Here is a 16451-nt window from a genome sequence, read left to right as displayed (position 1 = left end):
GAAAGCACTATGTAAGAGCTGGGTATTATTACTTCCAAGGGAGTTAGGCAATCACTGTAGATTTGGTATCTGATTCCTTTCAGCTTCTTTTCAAATCCCGGCAAAGACACCTTATTTATAAGAGATCAACAAAATATAGGGTGAAATCCCCCATGTAGTGGGCAAGTACAAGGCACCACTCCAGGTCTATGTTAATGGCTCAAGTAATGCACGGGTCTTGGGGTTAGCATCTCTGTAAAGGGTGAGCCCCACCCCTTTGACAGTAGTCAAATCACAAACCACTAGGGTCAGATTTCCAATGGGTGTTTGCATATCAGAAGAACAAGCCCCTTCACCCACGCAATTGTTTATCAGGACGAGGGGCCAGTCTTCAGCTAACGTAGCTCTATTGACCTCAGCGGAGCTGCGAGTTGGGTAGCTTTCCCAGGCATCTGCCCACATGTAACCCACATGTACTAACTGCGGTGTTCTGCCTCCCTCTAGTGACTAGCCAGCAGAAAGGATTGCGAATCTGTTACAGCCATTTCTTAACAGAGCTGGGGGTTTTAACTTCAAGAAGGAAAGTCTCAGGGTTTTATTGCCAGAGATTAGGATGGCCAATTACCCCTAAAAATTAAGACCCATGAGTTCAAATACTGGCTTTCTGCAATCACATACAAAAAGATCACAGCATTGGATAGGTGGAACGTGGGAAAAGTCCAGATTGTTCAGTCTGGGGCACAACAGTCTGGGGAGATATGCAAACTATACCTCTTGCCCATTGTTCTGAGAGGTAGCCAGAGAGCAGCATATGCAAATTAGGACAGCAGCAGGTAGATTCGTAGACTCCAAGGCCAGAAGGGACCATTGTGATCATCTCGTCTGACCTCTTGCGTAACACAAGCCAGAAAACGTCCCCCAAATAATTCCTAGACCAGATCTTTTAGAAAAACATCCAATCTTGATTTAAAAATGGTCAGTGACAGAGAATCCACCATGACCTTTGTTACGTTCTTTCAATGGTGAACAATCCGCACTGTTAAAACTGCACCTCTTATTTCCAATCTGGAATTGTCTAGCTTCAACGTCCAGCCATTGGAGCGTGTTAGACCTTTCACTGCTAGATCGAAGAGCCCCTTATTAAATATTTGTTCCCATGCAGAGATGTGTAGACTGTAATTAAGCCATCCAATAAACTTCTTTTTGTCAAGCTAAATAGATTGAAGTCTTTGAGTCTGTCAGTATAAGGCATGTTTTCTAATCTTTTTAACATTTTTGTGATACTTCTCTGAAAGCTCTCATAGAATCATCATAGAATCATAGAATATCAGGGTTGGAAGGGACCTCAGGTGGTCATCTAGTCCAACCCCCTGCTCAAAGCAGGACCAATTCCCAACTAAATCATCCCAGCCAGGGCTTTGTCGAGCCGGGCCTTAAAAACCTCTAAGGAAGGAGATTCCACCACCTCCCTAGGTAACCCATTCCAGTGCTTCACCACCCTCCTAGTGAAAAAGTTTTTCCTAATATCCAACCTAAACCTCCCCCACTGCAATTTGAGACCATTACTCCTTGTTCTGTCATCAGGTACCACTGAGAACAGTCTAGATCCATCCTCTTTGGAACCCCCTTTCAGGTAGTTGAAAGCAGCTATCAAATCCCCCCTCGTTCTTCTCTTCTGCAGACTAAACAATCCCAGTTCCCTCAACTTCTGCTCATAAGTCATGTGCTCCAGACCCCTAATCATTTTCGTTGCCCTCCGCTGGACTCTTTCCAATTTTTCCACATCCTTCTTGTAGTGTGGGGCCCAAAACTGGACACAGTACTCCAGATGAGGCCTCTCCAATTTATCAACATCCGTCTTGAATTGTGGACACAGGATTCCAGCAGCGGTCACACAGTAACAAATACAAGAAGTAAAATAACCTCTCTTCTCCTACTTGAGATTCCCCTCTTTATTCGTCCTGGGATCGCAATAGCTCTTTTACTCACAGTGTTGTGCTGGGAACTCATGTTCAGCTGATTTTCCATCATGACCCCCAATCTTTTGCAGAGTCGCTGCTTCCCAGGAGAGAGGCCCCATCCTGTAAGTATGGCCCGCAATCCTTGTGCCTAGATGTATTCATTTACATTTAGCTGTATTCAAATCTTGTTGGCTTGCACCCCGTTTACCAAATGATCCAGATTGCGCTGCACCAGAGATCTGTCCCGTTCATTATTTACCACTCCCCCAGTTTTTGGGTTGGCTGCAAACTATCAGGGATGATTTTATGTTTTCTTCCAGCCGCCCGCCCCTGGTGGTCCATCAGTGCAGACCCCGCTGCGTGCCTGCCCCCCGGTCCCGTTTCTGGCCGGCGCTGGCTGTGCGCTGCGAACTGCAGTGGCTGGTAAGTGCAGGCGGCCAGTTACGTGACGCCTCTGCTGCCAACCCATCAGCTCTTTACGTGCTCCCCCTCTTGCTGTCCTCTCCCTGATTTGTCTGTTCGCCCCCCACAGCCTTGCTGCTCCTCCATATCTCCCCCCTCCCGCCGCTCCCAGCGCTGTGTCGACAACCCCTGGTCGGCACACTCAGTTCACCAACAGCCTGGCCGGCAGGCTGCTTCCTTCCCCCACGGCCTCCGACAGGGCCAGTGCCCCAGGGAAGCTAAGACCCAGGAGCAGCCAAGCCCTGCATGTGCCAACCCCCTCCCCCCCCTAGTGCTGGCACGGGGAAGCCGCCCCGTCCCTCAGCTAAGCTCTGCGGTGGCGGAGGGGACGCAAGTTCATGCCCCGAACCTACAGGCTCCACAGCAGCCCTCAGGGCAGGGGTTTGGCACCCTCTTCACCCCCCCCCCCACTTCCCCCCCCCCGCCCTGGGTCTTGCCCCCAGGGAGTGTGGGGCCGCTCTGTTCCCTAGACACCCTCCCCCACTGAGCTGCCTCTCTGGCCGGGTTCACTGAAGCCCCTGCAGACAGGTTCCCTGGGCACAATGCATCCTTAGGGTTTAACCCCTTCCTGCCCGCGCTGTAGCTGGAGGCGGCTGGGTTATGTCGGTGGCCAGCAACAGCCTGAAGGTCTTAGCTGCCTTTCGACTAGGGTTACCATCCGTCCATATTTCCCCGGACATGTCCGGCTTTTGCGTCTCTAAATAGCCGTCCGGGAGGAATTGGTAACAAGGTTAAAATGTCCGGGGTTTTTTTCTCCCTCGCCTCCCTCTCTCCCTTCCATGCAGAGTGTGGCTGCTGATTGGGCGGCTAGGCCGATTGACCCACTCCCATTGGCCTCCAGCAGCCAGAGCCCTCCCCTGCTTCCCCCTCCCTCTCTCTGTAGTCCTGTGTAACACACAAACCGACCCACGTGGAGCCAGAATGGTAAGAGGGGGGGGGCAGTCAGGGAGTGGGGGATTGTTGGATGGGTCCCCAGCCTCCACCTGCCACCCCCCCTCCGTGCATTCCCCCCTCGGTGCCTCTCCCTTGTCTGCTGTGCTGGCTCTGGCAGTACACGCAGACAACTGCTGTCTGCTGCCCCCAGGTCCTAGTGCCCCCATCCACTAATGGGAGGACAGGCTGCCCTTACCCTGCCCTTCCACCCTAGCCCTGAGCCTCTCCAACACCCCAAACCCCCCAGCCTTCATCCCCACACACCCTAATCCTCTGCTCCATCCCTGAGCCCCCTCCTGCATCATGAACCCCTCATCCCCAGACCCACAGCCCTCACCCCTGCATCCCCTCCTATCCCCAAACTCCCTCCCAATCCCCCTCCCTCTTCCCACACACCCCCTCCTGCCCTCAAACTTCCTCCTAAAGCCTGCACCCCCTCCCTTTGCACCGCCTCTCACCCCCAAACTCCATCCCAGAGCCTGCACCCCTCACCCCCTCCTGCACACCCACCCCCTGCCCCAGCCCGGAGCCTGCACCCAGCACCCAAACTCTATCCCAGAACCTGCACCCCTCCTGCACCCTAATCCCCAGCCCAGGACCTGCACCCCAGACCTCCTCCCCCCCACCCAACCCCCCTCCCAGAGCCTTAGGCAGGTGGGGTGGGGGGTTCTGGGCACCACCAAAATTTCTACAACCCTGCCACCCATGCGAGTGGATAAGGGTCAGGGCAGTCAGGGGACAGGTAGGGTCCTGGGGGGGGGGCAGTTAGGGTAGGGGTTCTCAGCATGGGACAGTCAGGGGACAAGAAGCAGGGGGGGTTGGGGTTCTGAGGGGAGCAGTCAGGGGGTGGGAAGTGGGAGGGAGTGGATGGGGCGGGGCGGGGCTAGGGCGGGGCTTCCCCCCCCCCCCGCCCAGTGTCCTCTTTTTTGTTTGTGGAAATATGGTAACCCTACTTTCGACACTGTGCGGCAGGAAGGGACCAGCCGTTTCCAGCCACACTGGGTGGTGGGGAGAAGAGATGAGCTCTGCCAGGACACGGGCCAGGTCATCCCTTTCCCCGCTCCTCCTCCCCTGCGGCTGGAAGCAGCTCCCGTCCCTTCCCTCCTGCACAGGGCCGAAAGGCTGCTGCTGGCCTCATTCTGGTGTGAACCCTGGCAGAAATCTGGGAGGGGGGCATGTGACCCTGCGTGCCCCCCTCTCCCCCACGTGTTGCCTCGGGAAGATGCACCACCAGGTCCCGGGGGCCCAGCCAGGCATGGAGGGCGGAGAGCACCGGACCCCCTGTGTGAGAGAGGTGTACGTGTGTGTGTGTCACCTCTTCCTGTGTGTGTGTATGGGAGTGGGGAGGTAGGGGTGTGTGTGTCACCCTTCCCCATGTGAACCCTAAAGCCTTAAAGCTAGGAAGGTAAATAAAAATAATCCAACTGCGCAGTATTTCTTTTTAACAGGGGCTCAGTCAACTTGATGTTCATTTGAACGGTTGTACTGTGTCATTACGACTGATGGCTGTTAAACTCGCTTGCATATGAGTCATTTTGCCAGGTGTCCCATAGGGAAATATGGTCACCCTACCTCTAGATGGGGACAAAGAGCTTTCCACAAGCAGATAAACCAAGGGCTTGCACGTGCAATAACTCTGTCGTTCAGATGCCGAAAAGGGCACATCCACACTGCAGCTGGGGGCGGGTTTCCCCGGGCCCGTAGACAGAAACACGCGAGCATGCTAAAAACAGTACAGGTGGCTGCTGCGTGAGCTCCTCCCAGCTACCAAGCTACAGGCCAGACAGTCCACCACAGCGGCCTACCGGCCCCTCGCTGGGCTTGTGGCCACCGTTGATGGTCACTCTGGTGCCGTGGCGGTTTCTCCGTCAGGGAACTTGGACCTCCAGCCCGTTGCAGTCTTTAACCCACCCCTTCCACCCACTCTGGGTCTCCTCGTGAGCCAGCCCCTTCCCTGGTTAGTCAGGGTCCCTCCCAGGCCTCCCTGTTCACTCAGAGCCCTGCAGGAGCCTTCTTGTTCCCTACCGTCCCTTCCCTCCAGCCTTTCCACAGCTGGGCCCCGTCGGCACTTAAACCTGGCTCCTTTGATACAGGAATCCTCTGATTGCTCTCAAGTGGGCCCCATTCTGTTATCAGGGCTGACATAGCCCCAGGCTCGCCGGCCCCTGGAGCAAGCCGCCCTGTTACACCGCTATTTGTAGCCTGCTGGCTTGAGCAGCGTGACTGCCGGTCTGTCTACCCGCGCTGGGATGCACACTCCCATCTGCAGTGCCGAGGTGCCCCAAGAGAATCAGCAGTGTCCATGCAATGCAATTGTGAACAGGTGTTTGCAGGAAGAAATTTGCCCTGGGTTTTTGTAAATTTGCCCCTTCACTATATTAGGCAATCAAAAATATTTCCTGATTCACTATTGACCAAGCAGGAAAATTATATCTGTCGTCCAGGAAAATGTGATCTTCAGTCTAGACGTATTTGGAGTTAAGTTTTCTTTTCCACTTGATTGTGAATTTAGAACCAGAAGATTCTTGGCGAGATCCTAATCTGGTGTAAATCACCTTAGCCACATTGACTTTGCCAGATTCCACCAGCTGAGACTGGCCCACAAAAAGTAAATCTGTCCAAATTCCTAATGGACAGATACTCAATAGCATAATCAGTTTCATTGTCACTAAGTTAAGGCACCGGGATAACAAAGCGAACTATTTTTGTCTAACAAGGCATGGAGGCTAAAGCAAACACCAGAAGGCAGGTACCAGGTTACAGCATAAGATTTAATAGGATACAGACCTGGAGGATATAATCATTCCAACAACAGTTAAAATCTCCAAGGTGAACAAAACAAAGCAGAGATACGTCCAGTTCAAGTGCAAGGTCAAAGCAGCTGCTGAGAACGAAGTAACATCTCGGGAACATTTTCTGTAGCATGTCAAAGAACAACCAACACACAATTGGCCCAGAGCCATGGAACGGGAGAGGGGGTTGGGGGTGTGACAGTAACACCCACGATGACTAGTAGGCTTAATAAATCCAGGGAAAGCTGGGCAGCTGTGAGATACAGCTTCATAAGGGGATGGGAGCAGGAGAGGGAGGATAACATGTAGCGATGTAACCTGGGCACCTTGATTCGCCGCTGGTTCTTTGTTGCATGGCTAATGCTGTTTCCATAGGGGGGTTTTTTTCTTCACCCCTTACCAAGGCCATTTGGGGGCAGAGCAATACTTTTTGCAATGGCTTGAAATTTGTACCTTTCCTGATTGATATTGACCCGGGCACTGGGTTACACACTGCTGGGGGCACTTGGTCATGCATGGAGGTGGGCACTTGGTCACACATGGAGGCGGGCACTTGGTCACACAGGGAGGTGGGCACTTGGTCACGCATGGAGGTGGGCACTTGGTCACACAGGGAGGAGGGCACTTGGTCACACAGGGAGGTGGGCACTTGGTCACGCATGGAGGAGGGCACTTGGTCACACAGGGAGGTGGGCACTTGGTCACGCATGGAGGAGGGCACTTGGTCACACAGGGAGGTGGGCACTTGGTCACGCACCGAGGTGGGCACTTGGTCACGCACCGAGATGGGCACTGTGGAGCACATGGATACGCATACTGTGGCCCATACAGCGGTGGGCACTTGGTCACGTACACCGGCCGGCATTTGGGAACACAGTGCTGCTCGTATTGCGGAGGACATGGCTGTGAGCATTTGGTAACACACACCGGAGCGGGTAGGTGTTTATGTTGCTGTCCATAGTAAGGCATCTTTGTGCAATCTGGGTACACCTGGAAGAAGCATTAGAAGGCAGATCGTTAACATATGCATCTATTTATTTCCCCATTACATAGGGCCTCATTTTGGTAGAGTACAGTGGATGCAGAAAACAGAGTAGACCGCGGGAGATTCATCCATCACTAAATTACACTATATCCTTTTAACCATCCCCTGCAACAGACAAAGGTCCCTCCCTTAGGGTCAAAAGGTTACAGTGGAATAAAAACGGATTCCGGAACCTATCCATTGTATCCCCTTGTCTCCAGCATACACATCTAGGGAATGCCAACAGCCCAAGATGCCCCCGCTGACTTCAGCTGATACAGAGAAAGAGGCAGTTTCTCAGGCAGACCAGACTTTATAAATTGGTGCTGGGCAGAATCAAACAGGAAGCCAGAGAGGCCTTAGGGAATGGGTACTTTGGGGACCACAAAGCCAATGACACCCCCTAGTGCGCAATGGATGTAGCTTCCGAGTTTGTTTCCAGCATAGCCCCGATGTCAATCCCACTGCCGTAATCCAACCCAGAGGTCAAAGAGGATCACTAGGCTTGGAAGGATTACATTTTTATCAGTAAATGTTGATAAACGTCAATTTTGCAATATGCACAAAAAAACAATGAAACAAATATTTCCATTGATAATACTAGAAATTTACAGGTAGGCAAAGTAAGAAAAATTCTGCTTGAGATCTTAGTAGTGTTTGATTTAAGGATTTTTACAGGTGATGTTGACAATATGTGTTTTAATGGTTATAAAGCTTTAACTTTTCGAATCTCAGTGTCTGCTCTCGTTAAACCATTATTTGTCTGACCCCCCCTTCATTTTCTGACTCCTCCCCAATTTCCTGCAACGGTGACAATTTCAATCAGTAAACACAGAAATAATGCTTAAAATGCTTAAAAAGAAACATTGATATTATCCGGCGACGTTTAAAAAACAAACAAATATCAAATTCTGCCAATCCTAGGGGTAACAGTGGTAACATCCACATCAGGGAGAGAGATTATAGCTGCTGTTATGCCAGCTAATACTGTCCTACAATAGCAAAACAGTTCTGCCTGGAACCGCTTGAAAAATTTTGAAGGAAAAAATTTCCCTTCGACAGGGAAGATTGATTTTGGTGACATTTTTTGACGTTTCAACCATTGTCAAAAACGTTGCTATGTCAAAATGTCAACAATATCAAAAAGCGACTTTGATCTAAAATGTGCAAAGTTTTCATTTTAACATTTCTGAATCAATTCTCGCCCCCCCAAAAAATTTACATTCTGCAAAATTTTCGATATTTTTTGCTTTTCATCCCGTTTTGTGATAAAACCACACACTGAAAAAAATCTAAATTCTCTGTGGGACAGAAATTCCATTTCCTAAACTGTTCTGCTTCTGCCTTTAACTTCTAAATCTTGCAGCCTCCTGTACGTGCAATTGATTAATAACAAAAAAGAATAGTCATCATCATCATTATTATAGGAGTGCCCCTAGACCAGAACCCCTTTGAGATGGGTGGGTTTGGGGGTTTGGTTGGTGTTTTTTTTTATCCTTATTAATATACATTAAATTTCCATACTAGAATTCACAAATTGTATTCACAGTCTGTGTTATTTGTAAAAGACCCCTTTGTGTTTTGCTCAATGCCTTATCATTATCTGTATGTTTATTCTGCTCATATTCCAAAAATGGTAACCATACAATAAAAATCATCTATTTGATCCAGACATAAGTCTCTCCCTGTCACTTTTCCTATTCAAAGGATTTCCCTTACTTGATTTCTCCAGGCCATCAATGTCGAGAGACCTGCCTTTTCCCCAAAATGAGCATTCACACATCTAATGCTAATAGTAATTACATTATCAATGGGTTTCCCCCCAGTCAATAACTTTCTTGGGGCTGTAACTGAATAGCAAGCATAAGGGTACATCAACAATGGTGTAATTTCCAGGTAGACATACACGTGTTAGCTCTGATTGAGCTAACAGGCTAACAATAGTGGTGAGGCCGCAGAGACATGGGCTTGCTTCCCAAGTATTTATCCAGGGTCTCAGATGGAATTGAACTTGATTGGCTAGTCCGAGCTTCCGCCCACCCCTCCCTGGCGACCCTGCTAACCTACGAGACAAGATAATCCTCACCCCAGAGAGTTTTCAGTCTAACTAGAAACCCTTCCCTCACGTGGTTAAGAAGACTTGGCCAGATGCTCAGCTGGCAGAAATCCGTGGAGCTGGGCTGATGTCAACGGTTTACAATAGCAGAAGATCTGTCCCAGGCAATAGATGTGCAGGATATAACCCGGCCATCCCAACCCAGCAATGAAGTGCCATTTCAAGAGCTCCATAAAATCAGACTTACCCGGTTCACCAACGAGAACAACTGGATGGAAGTCCCTAGAGCAGCTCTGAGATGGGAGAGCTTTTATACTGTTCAGGACTGCCCTGAGGGGGGAAGCACCTTTGGTGCACCATGGTATAATTATCTGCCGCGCACAGCCTGAGTCAGATGTCATGCTGGGACGGACTGTAACTGTTTTACTCACCCTCGCTGGTTGCTATTACCCTAGTAACTGCTGCAAGAAGGGTGACTTCCCTATAAACACGCTGACTTCCTTCTTATGGCAACGTGCGGTGCTGGTGACGCAGCAGAGGGACATGTGCTCAGGACCAGGGTTCGCTTTGGTTTGGGCTGGTGCCAGTTCTGAGCCAGCCGCTCTCCACGTTGCGCTGGTCCCCATTGCTCTGGGAGCCAACGTGAAAGTGGAGGGGCAGCAAATCTAGATTTCCCCACCCCCTTGGTAGCACTTGCTGGCAAGGAACAGGTGCCAGGGAGGAGCTATTTTGGGGGGAGTAAAAGGGCTGCTTGCATGTCTCTTTGGCCTTGCACAAGGGCAGGTCTCAGAGCTGCACTGACATGAATGTAGCCTCCCAACCACACCATGAGCGTTACTGGCCCCATTTCACAGCTCGGGGAGACCACAAAGGCCGGCCAGCTTTCTCAGGGCAAGACCAGGGCTGAGATGGTTGAAAAGGGGATTTAGCTGCATGACTCCCATTCATTTCAATGGGCACTGTGTGTCTAAATCCCTTCAGTGCCTTTGAAAATCACAGCCCAGAGAGGACTCTCAGGAAGTCTTTTCTCCCAGTCCCATGCCTTAGCTGCCACAACTCATAAGAATATAAGAATGGCCATACTGGGTCAGACCAAAGGTCCATCCAACCCAGTATCCTGTCTTCTGTGCCAGGTGCCCCAGAGGGAGTGAACCTAACCGGTAATGATCAAGTGATCTCTCTCCTGCCATCCATAATCCTTTGATTTATGAGAACTCAGTTCCTAAGGAGGGTGGCAGATAATTGAAGATCTAGGGAGCCTTGGGCAGGAGATGCTTTAACAGCACAGAAAAAGGGAAATCACTGATTCAACTTGGGGCTAGAGAAGGCTGGTGTTGTGGTTAACCCACTGGTATGCTATGTTGAAAACGAGGCTCTGTTCCCAGCTCTGCTACCAAGCCCTTGGTCCAAGTCACGTAGCTCCCTGTCTATAAATTGGAGATAATCCTTGTTGTTTCATAACAACAAGGATTATCTCATAAAAGGGGTAAGTGAGAATTAATTATGAGGTGCCCAGGTGATGGGGGATTATATAAATATCTACTTAGAAAATCAGAGAGACAAAATGGGGGAGGTAATCTCTTTTATTGGACCAACTTCTGCTGGTGAAAGAGAGACACTTTCTTGCTACACAGAGCTCTTCTTGACTCTTTCACCAACTCAAGTTGGTCCAATAGAAGAGATTATCTCACCCACCTTGTCTCTCTAATACCCTGGGACCAACAGGGCTCAAACACTGTACCTAGCTAGAAAACATTATTTAAAATATACATTGTAACCTGTATATATTCAAGCAAAGGCACCACTACTTTTTAAAATGAGAATCTGGAGTTCAGGGATTATTTGGAAATCATTATTTGATTAGAGAAGGGAGACGTTGAAACCTCACTGTCTTTCAGCATGGTGATAGCTCATAGGAGAACCATTTAAGCAGATCTTAGACGCACAACAGATGGTCAAAGAAAATGTTTGAAATGTGACAGAAAATTGAAATTTTCACCCAAAATCATCTGTTTTCATCTAAACAGGGTTTTTAAAGATAAAACTAAACTAAAATAAAATGTTTTTATGAAAATCTGAAACTTTTCAAATACATCTTTTTTTTATTAAAATTAGAAATTTTTCGTGGGAAAAGATATTCATTTCCTGACCAGCTGTAATTTTTTTTTACAAGATGCAATAAACTGGGAAAAGAATGATTTCTCTGTGGATGCCTTGTTTTCTATGTCTATAAAGAAGCAAGGCTGTTTCCCTACTAGGATCTGATAACTGAGTTGCATTTCACTCCTTGATGTTTACATAGCTGATCAGAGTAAATAACCCTGTGGATTCCACTGCAAACCTAAATGTTCTTAAAGTGATGCGAACACTTAGGTTGTGGTTTCCAACTAGCTTAGCAAAACATTAGCATGATAATATCATATTTTTCATTCAAATATTTTAACGTGTAAAGAGCTCTGAAATCCTTTCATTTGAGAAAGACTTACGTGTCTCATGGGGCACGGATGTATTATTATCCCATGTTATAAACATGGGGAAACTGAGGCACACTGAGGTGAGGTAGTTTGCTCAAGTATATACACTGAGTCAGTGGTAGAGCCAGAAATAGAATCCATAATTCCTGCCTCTCCGTCCTGTGTTGTAGCCACTAGTCATGCTTCCTATTAGACTGTATTGCATGACAACATTAGTACATAATTCTCTGATGTCGTTATATAATCTCATCAATGCTTGGATGACAAAGAGATCATTAACATGAGACAGGAATGTAGCTGGCACAAATCGGAAGAGATTCATCCATTAGTACCTATGATACTCTGGATGAAATAATTTCTGATGAAAGAGTTTGACTAAACATTGAAAAACTAAAAAAAATAATTATCCATGTTGATATTTATCTTCTTTATATACAAGGATAATAATGACACTCCCAAAGAGTAATAACAATAATTCTTCCAAAGAGTAACCATATGCAGGAATTCCAGATTTGTTTCTTGCCAGTTTAGAAGTGGCAGCACTGATAAGCAACTCACTGAACCATGTTGATTTCAGACATTTCTAGACTCTTGGTAAGTGACATTCGGTTACAGGTTTCTGTGCCACAAATTCTGTTTGACATCTGGCTGGTGGGAACTGAGAAATGTGAAGAACTTTAATTGGGTTGATCCAAAAAATTCTTCTAACCTGTTTTCTATGGAAAACTGGATTTTCAAAACAATGAAATTTGTCATGAAAAGTGTCTGCATTCTGCAGAAAAAGTTGACTTTTTGTTGAAAAACCTAACACCCAAAGCTGAGGGGGAGAGGGGGTTGAGGGGGAGGGGAGGAGACAAAACGCAAAAAAATGTTTAGTTGAAAAATGCCACTGTGTTGCCTCATAGACTGGGATTCTCAGCTGGACTACATCTCGGATGATACACTGTGGCCAAGGACGTCCATGCTACACTGCGGTGACTCAACAGCGGGTTGGGACAGGACTGCGTAAAGGGCAATGTAATTGGGCAAGGGAGGTAAGCCCATTGACCAGAATAGGGGCATGAGGCCTCCGTACGACAGTTCCCACGAGTCATTGCATCAGCATTTCTGAATCCAAATTTTCAAATTTTGGCCGAACATTTTCTTTTTTGGAGGTGGGGGGAAGTGTTGATTTTTCAACAAAAAGTGAAAAATTGCTGCGGGAGAAAAAAAAATTCCCAACCAGCTCTAAACAAGAATAAGAAAATGCTGACCTGACTCTGAAATAAGCTATGGTGAGGGCAAAATGACTTATGAGAACAGAGACAGGTCAGGGAAAGGATGCTTTTGTACTTTAGGCACTAAAGAGGGACTCAGGAGTTCTGTGTTTAGTTCCTGGCTCTTCCATAGGCTCCGTCTACACTACCGCCGGATCTACACTCTGGCGATTGATGCATTGTGGGTCGATTTAGTGGGTCTAGTGAAGACCCACTAAATTGACAGCAGAGCGCGCTCCGGTCAACCCCGATACTCCACCAGGAACAAGAAGAGTAAGGTAAGTGGACGGGAGAGTGTCTCCCGTTGACCCAACGCGGTGTAGAGACCGCAGTAAGTCAACCTAAGCTACGTCGACTCCAGCTACGTTATTCACATAGCTGGAGTTGCATAACTTAGGTCGACTTACCATGGTAGTGTAGCCATAGCCATAGACTCCCTATGGCATTTAACCTCCCTGCATCCCAGTTCAGGGCAGGGATTTTCTCCTACTATGTGTATGTATACCGCCAAGTGGAACGAGGCCTCGAGGTGCTCCTGGAAAGCTCATGGTATACATTCATCATTGCCCCTCTGTTGTGGTGCTGTCCATTGTAGCATGAATTAACTGAAGGTAATTTTGTAATGACATGAAAGAGAACATGGTACATTTTGCTTGTTTAAAGGCAAGATAAATATACTGGACCTCAGGTTCATCCCTGGCTCCAGAAGGTGGAAAAATGGTTAGTCCATCCCCAGCCATGGACTGACTGGACACTCTTTTAAGGGGAAACACACACAAGGTACAAAACTTGGCACGAGACAGCAACATCCATAACTTGGTATGGCGGCAGTCCCCAGGATGGTGCTGTTACACATAGTTTTACAAGTTCTTTTTCTTAGCATGATAGCAGTGTACAGTCTTTGAAGAAAACCTTGTCTTAGTGTTAGTGTTGTGATGTTGTGTCCTATGAGGGGAGCTGTGGCAAACACCATTGAAGTTTGCTTTCTACCATTCTCTCTCGAGCTAGAATAATTTCTGAGAGCAGAGTTGATTCCTAGGAATCAGACACTAGTGTCTGGACTGAGATTCCTGAAAGGGGATTGCTTGTCTGCTGTTTGTGACCACCTCTGTTCATGGACTGTGTATATAATGTAAATGAACAGGTAGCCGATATGATGCTGAGTGGAGCGTCATGTTACTTTCCTACAGTGCAGCCTATTCTAGAGGGAACCTTTTTCCGGCTCAGACAGGGAAAGATACAGGTAAATCTGAATGAAAAGGGTTGTAACTGTCTAAGAGGGTAGGTCCAGGTTACCCACACCCATGAGTTTGAATGGAAGGGAAGGAAGATTGCTGGGAATTGTTAGTAACTTTGTGATGACAAGCCAGAGCTCAAAGGCCGGGAAAGTTCATACTAGAGTAAATAAACAAATTACACTAGGAAAAACACACAGATTCTCCATCAGTGATTTCCAACCTGCAATGCACTGCTATTTGCTACCTCTCAGCACAGAGCTGATGGATCTCTCTCCAGGATTGTCACTCTGAAGCCTAGAATGTCTGTTGAGTCAGCATGAAGTAATGGAACAAGCTACAAGAATGGCCGAGCATGTTTTGTTGAGAATGTCACCAGGTTCCGTCATCACTGGGATGTGTTGCAAGTTCTCAGCACTTTACAAATTGCAACTGAGCAACAGAACGGGCTTTCAGCTAGTAGATAAATAAAATCTAGCAGGATCATTTCTCAGTCAGATGACAATAGTCATCAAAGGATTCTGCTCCTCTGCTCTTTAGTGTAGATAGGGATAGCGTGTCTGCTTGTCAAAAAACAAAATAAGGACAAGTCTGAAGGCATGAAGAATATGACTAAAGCCCTCGTCTCCATCTTCAAACGACATCATTTCATGTAAGGCATCAGGACTCATAAATGACACAAACGTTTGCTAACCCTGAAGGTGATGGCATTCCTAGGCCTACCTGCTAAAAACAAAGGTACACGTCCTTAGCTGGTGTAAATCAGTGCCCGTGTGTTGAAGTCAAAGCGTTAGACATACGGTTGTAATTTTTAGTGGAGCTGTAAAATATAAAAACCAGATATTTTTCATGCGACGTTTCTCAGGAAACGAATGGGCTTTTTCTTTAATCCAAATTTCCTGCAAAAGTAATTTGATTGTTCAGCATAAACAAAACAAAACTCCTGAAAATAAAAACAAAACAAGAACATTGATTTTGAAAACTGTCTTTGGTTTAAAAAAAATATTTTCACTTAAAAAAGGAAGTTTTCACAGTTAGAGGCCAGAGGTGTTATTATTTATACTACCCACGAGGATTCACATTGAAAGTTAGTTTTATTTTCTATTCTTTTCTGATTGTGGAGACTGAAAATTAAGGCGCTTTAACCAAACCTGTCTGAAAAAGAGCAACCTGATTAGATTGAATCCCAGTGGGAACTGGGCCAGATCCTCAACTAGTGTAAAACTTGAGCACCTCACAGTCTTTATTATATTTATCCTCCCACCACCTCTGTGAAGTTCCCTATACTACAGATGGGGAATGATGGGGAAGGAAGGCACAGCAAGCCAGATTTTAAAGGTCTTTAGGCACCTAAAGGTGTCGATAGGTGCCTAGCGGGTACCTAAATCCCATTGAAATCAATCATTGATTTTCAAAGCGCTTTTCAAAATCCCACTAGGCACCTAAATACTTTGAAAATCTGGCCCAGAAAGACTGCAGGGCTTGGCTTCACTGCACTGGTTAGCTTGATGGAAAACACTCAAGCGACCACACTGTGAAACAACCCTGGAGTTACCCAGAGCGATTGGATTAGCTGCTGGAGAGTTGCTGTAAGGTGAGCTGCTGCATTCCCACGCATTCCTAGTGCCTGTGTCAGCAGCCCTCAAGTTTCCCATTGATGGAATGCTAGACTGTATTATACTGTTCAGCCACTAGGTGATGCCATGGATAACATATTTAACATAAGCTGGCAATGGGCCATTCCCTGTTCCTGGCAGTTCATTAAATTGTCCGACGGAAGACACATTTCTGATTAGAGTGACCAGATGTCGCGATTTTATAGGGACAGTCCCGATTTTGGGGTCTTTTTCTTATATAGGTTCCTATTACCCCCCACCCCCTGTCCTGATTTTTCACACTTGCTGTCTGGTCACCCTATTTCTGATGTATCTACCTGTCAGAATTCTTTGTGTTCCTACCTGAGTTTTTGAGACCTGGGCTACATTTTCAGTAGTTTATGGTGCAGATTTGCATGGTTTGCATTCCCCTTATGTGCACTCCAGTCATTTCAATGAGGAGTGTGCAGCTGAATCCCCTAAGGCAGCTTTGGATAACTCTCCTCAAACAAGCAACAGAGGGTCCTGTGGCACCTTTAAGACTAACAGAAGTATTGGGAGCATAAGCTTTCGTGGGTAAGAACCTCACTTCTTCAGATGCAAGCTAGCAGAGCACCTCACCCTCCCTGACTGAACTAACCTTGTTATCTCCAGACTGATTTATACGTGCCTCTGGAGATTTCC

Source organism: Chrysemys picta, chromosome 20 (genome assembly GCF_011386835.1).
Source record: "Chrysemys picta bellii isolate R12L10 chromosome 20, ASM1138683v2, whole genome shotgun sequence".
Lineage (NCBI taxonomy): Eukaryota > Metazoa > Chordata > Testudines > Emydidae > Chrysemys > Chrysemys picta.
Note: the sequence above shows the minus strand (reverse complement) of the source record.